Source organism: Zea mays, chromosome 1 (genome assembly GCF_902167145.1).
Source record: "Zea mays cultivar B73 chromosome 1, Zm-B73-REFERENCE-NAM-5.0, whole genome shotgun sequence".
Lineage (NCBI taxonomy): Eukaryota > Viridiplantae > Streptophyta > Magnoliopsida > Poales > Poaceae > Zea > Zea mays.
In genome coordinates, this window is record NC_050096.1 from 244,218,091 (window position 1) to 244,229,338 (window position 11,248).

An 11,248-nucleotide genomic window follows, 5' to 3' on the forward strand; every position below is an offset into this window, starting at 1 on the left:
TACCCACGTGATGCTTTTGGGTAGGACGGCGTCGTTGATTGCGACTCGATGGTACGTGTGGAAGCACATCGGTGTTGCTCAAAGGTTTATACAGGTTCAGGCCGCTTTTGATTGCGTAACACCCTACCTCATGTTGTGGTTGTATATTGGTTTCTGGGGTTATGAAGGTTACAAGTGAGCTTTGCGACTGCTCAGTTGCTATCGATGAGGACGGGGTGAGACGAGATGATTTTGTAGGGGTCCCCCTTTGGCCTTATATACACGACCAAAGAGTTATCCCTTTACAAGTTGTGATCACTATCTACTTCACTTATCTCCTTCGCAGCTTGCAGCCCTACATATTCGGGGTCTTGATCGCCTTCTCGTCCGAGTTATCGCCGAATGCTTAGCTCCTCGGGTGCTTACAACTGCACCACCCGAGATATCAGTGCTTCGGTAGCGCTTAACTCGGATGTTGGTCTTTGTCTTTTTGGATCAGGCTCACCCGACCCAGCTATAACCTGCTAGCCCAACCCGTAGGACGAACCAATGGGAGGCCCATCAGATGGCCCAAGATACGTTTTAGTGTTCATAAGAACCTGGGGGATATCTATCCCCCACACTCAGCATTTCTCTTGGTAAGCCTTACACCACACACCTTGAGCCCCAACCATAAGTGAGCTCATACACACTTTTCCCCACGCTTGCTGAGCGATGACCGTATGGGAGTTCACCCTTGCTACAATCACACTAGGTCATGAGCAGTTACCACCAGAGGAGGATCATGAAGATGAGTTCGGAGAGATCTAGGCCATCGTCTCCAAATCAAATATGGTTGTGGAGAATTGTTGTTGTCATATATTGTATTTTATTTAGTTATTTTGTATAGAAACTCCTATTATGTAATAAAGATGTAGCATTGATTTCTGTAATCTGAGTCATCATATGTATGAGACTTGATCCTGCCACATATTTGAGATGCATCTGGATTTGTTCTTAAATCCGGGTGTGACAACCCCAAAGTATACATCCAAGGTTCATCGGTTCCAATGGCTAGGGTCATGGGTTAAGATCTTAGATACATAACTATTATTGTTGTAGTATTAAGACATAGCTTGCATATATGAGAACTAAAAACATCCTGGTTTCCATTCCTAAATATACTTCATACAATCCAACAAGGTAACTTTATTATGATATTATAGTAAATCAAAAGTTACCAACATTTATCTATAATTCATTACCAAAATGTACAACTCCTATTTTGCCACTAAATCATGCTAGTCTATTTTTCCTATAATATTCAGTGGTCAGCCATGATGCTAGAATAGCTGTGCTAAAATTATATTAATAGAATACTTTGACAGTATAGAATCCATACAACAAACCAAAACACATTCCTCATTCATTCCAAACAAAGAGGTCGATCATTAAACAAGAAGCACAGTAGGAAGTCTGTGCTATGATGTAGTAGTACACTGACCCTTTTGGCCATGGTTGTCTGTCCTCCAGCTTCGGAATCAAAATTCTCTAGATACATTTGCAGAATCACCAATTTGGCAAATTGCTAAAGTAGTACAGTAACACTTTTACCTGTTCTTAATGGCACATAATTTTGTGCTTTATCTATTGCTGCCCCTTTTGTATACCAACAAAAGTATAAATGGCATACCCAGTGTTGGGGACTTGTTCTTAACTGCTATGAATTAAGAACAAGGCAACACAGAAATTGTTAAATGTTATAGTCCTTTGTCCTCCGAAGCATTATTTCCCTTTGGATATAATGGATTCCGAACGAAGGTTATGAAGGACATACCTTCATAATCGCAACAAATAATGAAGAAGGATTTATAAAATATGAAAAAATAATATAAACACATTATTATTATTATTAACTCATTTCTATTTCATTATTATAGAAATGATAACAAATTACAAATGTACCTTCGACTTGAAGAAAAGCAAAAATACCAGCGTGAAGCAAAAGCAAATGCCCAATGCGTGATTACAGGAGAGCGTGAACAGTACAGGGGTACTGTTCACCTATTTATAGGCACAGGGCGCAGCCTGTGTATAATTACATTTATACCCTTTACAATGAACTACAATAATGCCACAGAATATCATGGGTCTTTAAGTCATTTCAGCTTTAAGTCGGTTCACCCCTTCGTCTTGAGACATGTCACTGTGCCGAAGCTTTATAGGTGATAGCTTCGGCGCTGCTTTGGAGAGGATCTGCCGAAGGTGTGTATTTCTTTAGGATCTTCGGCTACAAAGCATACCCCCAACAGTAGCCCCTTCGCGGTGCTAGATTGTTTTTCGTAACGAGCTTGATTCGTGAAAAATCTTCTAGGCTTCGGGATGCCGAAGATCCAAAAAACACCTTCCCTGAGCTCGTTGGCGAGAAACGATTAAAATAATCGTCGCACGTGTGACCCATCTTGCACCAATTACGCGCTCGCCAGCGATTCACCTTCTCGAACTATGTGGCCCACCGTTCAGTGAGTGCGGGTGACTGTTTGTTCGGTGCTGGAGACCTTGCTGATTCACCTTCCCACCTGCAGCACTATATAAACAGACAGGTAGGTGTGAAGTTACCACATCATTCATTGCTATTGTACTATTTTGCTGCCAAATTTTTAGTCATAGCCGAAGCTTGATCATCGTGCTCAGACGAAACCTCGCTTGTGAATCTGCTTCGGCACAAGTGTAAGAGCTTCGGAAAAGACAAAAAAGCCAACACCAAAAATTTCAAGTAAGTCATAATCAAATGGCCAGAGTTCGCTCTACTGCAAGAGTCGATCGTGAGGGAGACGAGACTGAAGCTGTTGAAACTGTTCCTATTTCGGAAGCAATGAAGCGATCTGGGTTGGTAACACCGGAAGACGTCCCTGCCGCTGAAGCAGAGCAAGCTGATATTGAAGAGACCGATTCTGAAGATGATTACAACATCGCAGTGCCGAGCAAGCCTAGCCACCTGGACTTCGGAAAGTCCACCATCTCTGAAGCTGATTTTCCTAAGATGGTGAAGTTGGGCTATTTTAGCGAAGATAAGAAAGAGCTGATTCGCTTCGGTGGAGAAGAAACTACTCCGAAGCCAGAAAAAGATGAAATAGTAGTTTTCAAGAGTTTCCTCAAAGCTAGTTTGAGATTCCCTTTAAATAGGATGATTGCCGATGTGCTAAAGAAGTTTGGGATCCACTTTCATCAACTCACTCCTAACGCTATCGTTAGGCTTAGTGTTTATATTTGGGCTCTCCGAAGCCAGGGGTGGAACCGTTTGCCGAAGGTTTCTGCCGGGTGCACGAGCTACATTACCAAACCAAGGCCAGAAAGGATGGGTTACATGAAAATTTTGGTTGTTACAATTTTGCTTACCGGAAAACTACAAAATTTCCTGTGATCAGCTACTGAAGCAAGTGGCCGGCAGGCTGGAAATCGGAATGGTTCTACGTCAAAATTGATGATGATAAAGAGAAGCTGGTGCAGAGTCCGCTAGAATTGATCTTCGGAGAGACCAGACCCCAATGCAATATGACACCAGAAGGTCCAACCCAAACTGCGCTGGCTGAATTCAGGATTATCGCAGAGCACATTGGTACTAGAGATTTAGTGCAGGAATTTCTGGCTTTCAAAATATTTCCAACTATGAAGGAATGGGTTATGCCGAAGCTTGAAGGAGAGAAGAAAGTGGGGGAACTTGTCCGACTGCCCTACCACTACAAGTTCAAGAAATATTTCAAAGCACCCTGCCAAGAATGGCTCGAAACAATCGAAGTAATGTGCACCGAAATTCTTGGGAATTATTCTAAAAAAGAAGATCAATTGATGACAGCAGCCTTCGACACCTGGCCGAAACGAAGGCTAAACAGAGTGCTGGATGCTATAGGCTTTGAATATCCTCATTATGAGCGACTCGACAAAGGTGCCGAAGGGCAGAAAAGAAAAAGAGTAGCTGGCGCTGTGAACAAAGACGACGAAGATCAATCAAAGAAGAAAAAACAAAAGTTTGAATCGAAAGTATTAACTTCGAAGAAAAGAAAGGAATCGATCCCAGAACAAAAATCAATTGATGAAGAAGAGAAGACTTCTGCGACATCTGCTGATGCTGAAATAGAGGAAATTCTAAAGGTAATGACTGAAACTTTGCCTGTCAAACTAAGTCCATTGGGGCTTCATCTGACGAAGCTTTTTCATAATGAAAAGGAGCCCACAAAAACAAAGGCATCTAGACCAAAAAGGCAAAGGATTGTTACCGTGACAGAAGTGATTGAAACAACACCACCAAGAGCTCCAGCTCCGAAGGTGCCGGCAATTGAAAGCATGACAGCTACTGAAGCTGTACCTTCGGAAGCTGCCGCAGAAGAAGCCAGAGCCGAAGATGCCAACTCCGAAGGTATTAATTTAGAGAGCATAGCCGCTGATATAGATAAAATGCTGCTAAACATGGCCGCTGAAGAAGCTGCTGCAGCCACCGAAGAGACCACGGTCGCAAAACCCGAGAAAGAAGGAATAACCGAAGATACTTCGGAAGATGAAACTTTTGACTTCTGAAACTTAGTTGGCCAGAAGCTGAAAAAGAGGAATTAAAAGAGTATGCTATATCTTGTGGGTACCGGCCGGGGGCGCTTCTCTTCGGTGGTATTGATGATGAAGGGTTAGGCTGCATACAAGACCAAACCGGTGCGAAGGTTGTTGGTACTTTATCAAAGAGTATCGGCTTCCCGAAGCTTGAAGCGGATATTAGCTGCTACCGACGACAACACATTGTCGGTAGTTTGTTCTATTCTAATTTTAAGGTAAACATCTTGTGTCTAACTCTTATTATTTGTGGTAACGAAAATATTTTCTAACGAAGGTTATTTGTCCACAGAGTATACTTTTGAGCAAGGCATTAAAAATGCAGCAAGACTTAGAGGATAAAAGGCAAGAAGTTATAATTGAAAATTTAGAAAACAAAATAAAGGAGCAATCTGCTGCCATCGAGAAGAAAGACCTCGAGCTACAAACAACAAGGCTTATTAGTGGATGCTGAAGCAAGAATAACAGAATTAAATTCGAAGCTTCTTTCCCAATCAGAAAATTTTGAACAAGAAAAGCTGAAGCTTGATGCAAAGCTTGAAGCCGAAGCTCAAAGAAACTCGGAACTAAAAGAATCTTTGAAAAATTTCAGAATAAGTGTTTGGAGTTCAGCACTCGATGCATTCATCAGTTAAAGCAAGTGTTCCATTTTGTTGGAGCCCGTAGTGAAGAGTTTACTCCTTCGGCTGAAGACCTGCCTGGTGCCTTCGAGCACATTGAAGGTGAAATTAATGATCTTGACGAAGTTATTGCTGGGCATAGCGACTTCTGTGACCTGGCAGCTTCTCGGGGCATAGCTGTTGCCTTTTTGAAGTCTGGCTGTGAACACGGCAAGATTGTTAATAGACCCAACTTCAGCCTGTCACCAGCATACCTAGATAATGTTCCCAATCTGGCTCGGAGTATTGCAAATAGATTTATAAAGTTAGTATGGACAAAGGGTGGTCGGAGCAAAGCTGGTGACGAAGCTCGGAGCCACCTCAAGCTGGTAACAAAATCATACCTTATGCTTACCTTTTCCTTTGAATTTTTGAATTTAGCTTATAATACTTCCGTACAGATTGACCAAGCCGAAGCTGAAGCTGCAGAGTAGAAGAACGAAGCTCCAAAGATGCTATCGAAGCTTGAATAATCTGTAAAAATAGCTCAAAAAACTCCTATAATAGCTTGTATAAAGTATGATTGTAATTTGAGTTTTACTTTGTAATATAATCTTACTTTTGCGTCCATGTATGAAATGCTTTGGTGTGGACGAAATTAATACTTTTGAGCCATAAGCGAAAAACACCTTCCCTTCTTTGCGTACACAGCGAAGCATAAAATTGCCTTCCTTTCGAAGCTGTGGCGGAACTGCCCGAATTATTCCAGCTCAAGTGCCCAAGTCGCACAATTAAGGGCAGCAACACACTTAAACAGGAATAACCCGTCAGTCCCTCGGATCTAGTCCGATAAAAGCCACTTACCAGGATCGAATACCACTAGCTCACACGAAGGTGAGGCACAGAGAAATACAATAATACATAATACCACAAATTTAATAAGTATTATTAGTGATTACATTATCGGAGTTTCAGAAATAATAACCATAAATTTTAATGCAGCGGAAATAACTAACGGAGAAAACCGAGTAACAGGGCGAAGCCTGGCCACGCTACTCCTCCTGGTCCTCTCCTGCAGAAGCAATAACCCACTCGACCGACTATCCCAGTGGCAGGGATGAAGGCCAAGTCACACCATCAACCAATCAACCTATGAAGTACCTGCAAAAATTATGCCACAAGCAAGGCTGAGTATACTAATACTCAGCTAGACTTACCCGGTGTGAGGAGTCTACTCCTCTACCTCTAGACATGCAGCTGTTTGGCTGTGGGGTTTGGTTGCCAAAAGCACTAGCTGAGTTTCTAAGTCAAGTTTTAACTTTTCCAATTTAAGTGTGACTCTCTTAAGGCTAAATATGTACTATCTACTCATACATAGTAGCAAACATTTTTAGCAATCAACATCTTGTATCATCTCAGCACAATTCCACTTATTACTCAATGTAGCAGCATGGATCAAGCAGTCTCATTAGCTGCGAGAAGCAGACGATTCAAATCGAGTTTTTAAACCTTGCAAGGTAAACCTAAACACACGACATGTAGGGGCACTCCGTCCCCACACACATCAACCGTCCCCATCGATTCCCCGTCAACAGATCAGGGCTCACCGCCTTGGCGTACAATGCCTCACTGACCCCGACTGCCGTCGTGCAGTGACCGCACTTGTACCCACCATAACCGGAATGGGAGACCACGTCTCAGGTCGCGTGAGGGGTAAAGTCCACTGCCAGGTTCAATCAGGTACTAGGCTTACCGATTTACCATATTTCTCGGCATGTGCTTAGTACGTTCAAACGCTTGACTCACGGTACCACACCTTAATCCTTATTCCAATTTTTATCCCGTAGACAACCAATCCCCATGGATTGTTGCCCACAAACCAACATCAATATGATAAGAAAGTGGATACAGCCAATTCCTGACCTCGCGCGAGTGCTAGAAAAATCACTCGACTTCTACCGAGATCCTAATTAATAAAGCAGCTACTCGACTTAGCATACTAGTATTCATCTCAATGGGGTTCCTGAGATCATGCAACTAGGATTTCAAACAACTCCTACACTTAAGTGCACATTTAACCCTACAATCAATAAGTGTAGTAAAATAGCATAAATAACAGGTTATGCATAAAACCGGGGCTTGCCTTTAGTTTAACACTTAGACAGTGTTTGCTGGGGGAGGTACTCGCTTGGCGAGCATCCACTGGTCAAGTCCATCATTCTTCAGGTCGTCCACCAACTGCACCTTGTGGTTGGCACCACATCACTGGCTCGATCATCATCTCTCGGTCCTATATGAGATGCAAGATGCATATGGATGAATATAATGAAAGTAGCACAAAGTAGCACAAGATATACAAAGACAAAGTGGCGAACTAAACATTTAATTGGAAGACTCCGTAAACAACCATATGTTAGAATTAGATATCTATACTTCATCGAGCGCACAACATCAACACCACTGGAAGGACGACAATTACGACTTTTAATTAACCAACACAATAGGACATCACACGTATAAACATTTATTTAACTTGCTACGGCTTTTCCTTAGTTCTCCTATTGACCACACAAGAGCAACCAAGACAACGTAAGTTTAAATAGGACATAGGCATCAATAACTACAAAACTTCTATCCACAACCAACTACAGCAAGCAAGCACATTAATCACAGAACACATGTTAACCTAAGTTTAGCCATCACAAGTCTATGTCCGTTAAGCGCTAACTAAGCATTTTTAGCCAAAATGGTGAACTAAACATTCATTTGAGCACGTGCAGATTTTTAGGACAGCAGCACAGCAGCTACTTTCTTTAATCATAACTTTTCAAATATTAATCCAAAAACAGCAAACTATGACTTTATGGAAAGTTTAGAAAGTGCTCTACAATTTTGGTATTTTCATCACAACATGATTCAACACTTAGCAAAGTCGAATTGTGCAAACACAGCGGCTCTGTCCAGATTTAGACAGATTCAGGCTTGCAACTTCAAAAATTCACAACTGAAGATTCAGACATCCAAACAAAGTGATTTTAGACTTTCTGGAAAGCTAATTAAATGTTCTACAATTTATTTATAAACATCTCAAGGTGATTCCATATTTAACTAAGGATAAAAGGCACTAGAAGGCTTTGCTGTCCAGAATTGGACAGATTCAGTCTTCAGACTTTAAACATCCATAACTTAATCTTCAGATCACCAAAAATAGTGATCTAAGACTTTTTGGAAAGCTTAGAAAAAGCACTACATAACTTTTATAATCACTAAGAAATGATTCCAGTTTTAATCAAATCAAACATTACAGTTTTCGAAATCTGTTCTGAGAGAGGGCAGGACACAACAAGCTGTTTGTAAAATTTATAACTCTTAAACTATTAGGCCTGTGGTTATGAAATTTTAACCCAAGCAAGATAAGAAAAGCACCTACAACTTTCTTATAATGACCATGAACAGATTGTAACATTAACTTAAGCAAACAGTGCAGTTTCTGAAATCTGTACAGAATTTGGACAGATTCAGTTACTGAATTTGTAAAAAGCATAACTCCTAAACCGTCAGACCTATGGCTGTCAAATTTTAACACCAGCAAGATAATAAAGTTCTCTACCACTTTTCTATAGCACATATCTACAGAAAACACCATTTAGTTCATCAAACATACAGCACAACTAAAACAGTGCGTGCAGTCCAAAACAGCAATCAATGAATTTCAGTTTCTATATAATTCAAGAATTGCCATGATCTAGAGATTTGAATTATTCTAACACTTTACCATTTGTTAGAGTTAAAACAATCAAATGAGGACCAACAAGTCAACTTGCAAATTTTATTCAAGTCATTTAGTGCACTAAAACTACTACAACCAATCAACGACGCATTCTCTATAACAATCAATATCGAAGCGCTTTTCACCAATAGTTTGTATCTTAATTTAGACATCACCTGAGCACTACTACTCTTCATCCGTGACCATAACCACACACATATAGAGTACAATACACAATTCATCGTGACTACGAGCTTAACCAAATCATCGAACAATTTGGCTAACTAGAGCAACGACACGGTCCGCTCGACAGCATACACGTCGACTTGCCTATTACTATCGCAATCCAAGTCACAACATATATATATAACAAACACTTAACAAAATCGACTCATATTTAACATGAGTTGGCTAATCACAGTAGAAGACTTAGCGAACCATTTAGACATTGCAACTCAAAACATGGGTGGGAGCAAGTTAATTAATGTTTATTAACCTTTTCTCAACTTACATTGGACAACACACAAGTCACTTAAAACACCATATTTTAGGAGGTCTAACATAGAGACATTAAAACATGGCATAAAACTCTATAAGACTTACACTGGCTACTGAAGACCTAAAGCACTTATGGGCATATGTTATCTGACTGTTCTTCAATTTTAGCAAGGATTGACTCATGAACGCTACTTGCCTCCAATAGTTATTGGACTGCGATAACACTCGTATAAGACCTCTAATCGACCAACAAGATATTTATTTATCCAAAGGGGCATGGAATGCAATATTTGACAAGGCAAGGCATCGACCCGCCATACCACAGAAAGCATGACGACACCGACAGATGCTATCAACTAATCGTTTTTTAAAAATATTAAACTTACTTCTCGCTTTACCACTACACCACCCTTTAGTCACGTGACCATCGGGAGAGTCCTTCACACGATTATACAATAGCAACCTAAACGTCGGGTCACACAATACATACATATTTCCTTGTTGCGAGTATAACCATATTACGGCATATACCCGCGCACCTCAATTCAATATCTCACGCCACCACTACTATAATACACTACGGCACACCCACACATACGTGTACTAATTCAATCCTCACATCACATATATTTCCAAACTTACTCATCACATAAAACAAGCACGACACGCGTGTTTACCAAAACGTGAATGCGACCTTGCCACGGCATATAATCCAAGCATTTTATGCCCACATCTAATCAAACACCACTATACACCACATCGACCCAAAACGTAATTAGACAAACTACAAATCGCACACATCAAACAATACATCACATATATTCCTATCGAAATATAAAAACGTTCGAGTTCTTTTCTACTTCTTTTTCTTTCGCCACGAACTTCAATCCATACAAATACATTTTCTTACACATGCACAACATAGACCAAAGCTTAAACAGATTAATCCACAAAATACCAAGTGAACAACCTGGACGAATCGAGGCTAGTCACGTGGGCTGTCCACAAGGCTTGGCATTTCGTCGAACGGCCAAGCGCGGAGCGCGACTTTGACGGTGGCTGCGATAATACACGAGTTTAGGGACTTGGCATATCGTCGACACCATGGATACAAAAACAGCAAGGGTAGCGGAATGTCTCACCGAGGGTCGATGACATCGCGAGCGGGTCTGCGCCAAAAAAAGCAAACGCCCGGCGAGCGTCACGGCGTGCTGTCTACCGGGCTTCACGAAACAGCGAGCCGGCAGCATGCGGCTTGCTGCACATTTTTACGAACAGCCGGCGGGCACCACGGAGAACAGCGAGGAGGGGGCTCGCTGTTTGCAGAGGAGGGCAGAGGGAAAAATGGAGCAGGGAGGGGAGAAAGTTTCCTGCTGCTGGGCAGGAAGATGAACAGGGAGGGCACTGGAAAAAAATTTCTGGGCGTCCATGGGAGCGGCTGCCGCTGCTTTGTGTAGTAGCTCGACCAGGGACAGAGAGGGGCGAGCTGCAGAGGGGCATCCATGGGAAGGAGTCCTCTGCTGGGCGTGCAGTCCAGAGGGAAAAAGAAAAAAAACGTCATGGGGAACTAGCAGCAAGGGGCGTCCATGGAGAAAGAGCTGCTGCGGCATCGGCCTCTCGCCATGGATGGAGCTCGGATGGGGGAGGAAGAAGCTGGCTGGAGATGCGGTGCAGGTACTGGCGGCCATGGGAGCTTGGAGCTCGGCTCCCTGTGCGCTGGCTGCTGCGCCGTGAAGAAGAAGAGGCAAGGAAGTTGTGGCAGCTGGAATTTTTTGAGGGGTGGGAGTGCAAAATAACCAAGTGCAAGGAGAGAGGGCTGCTA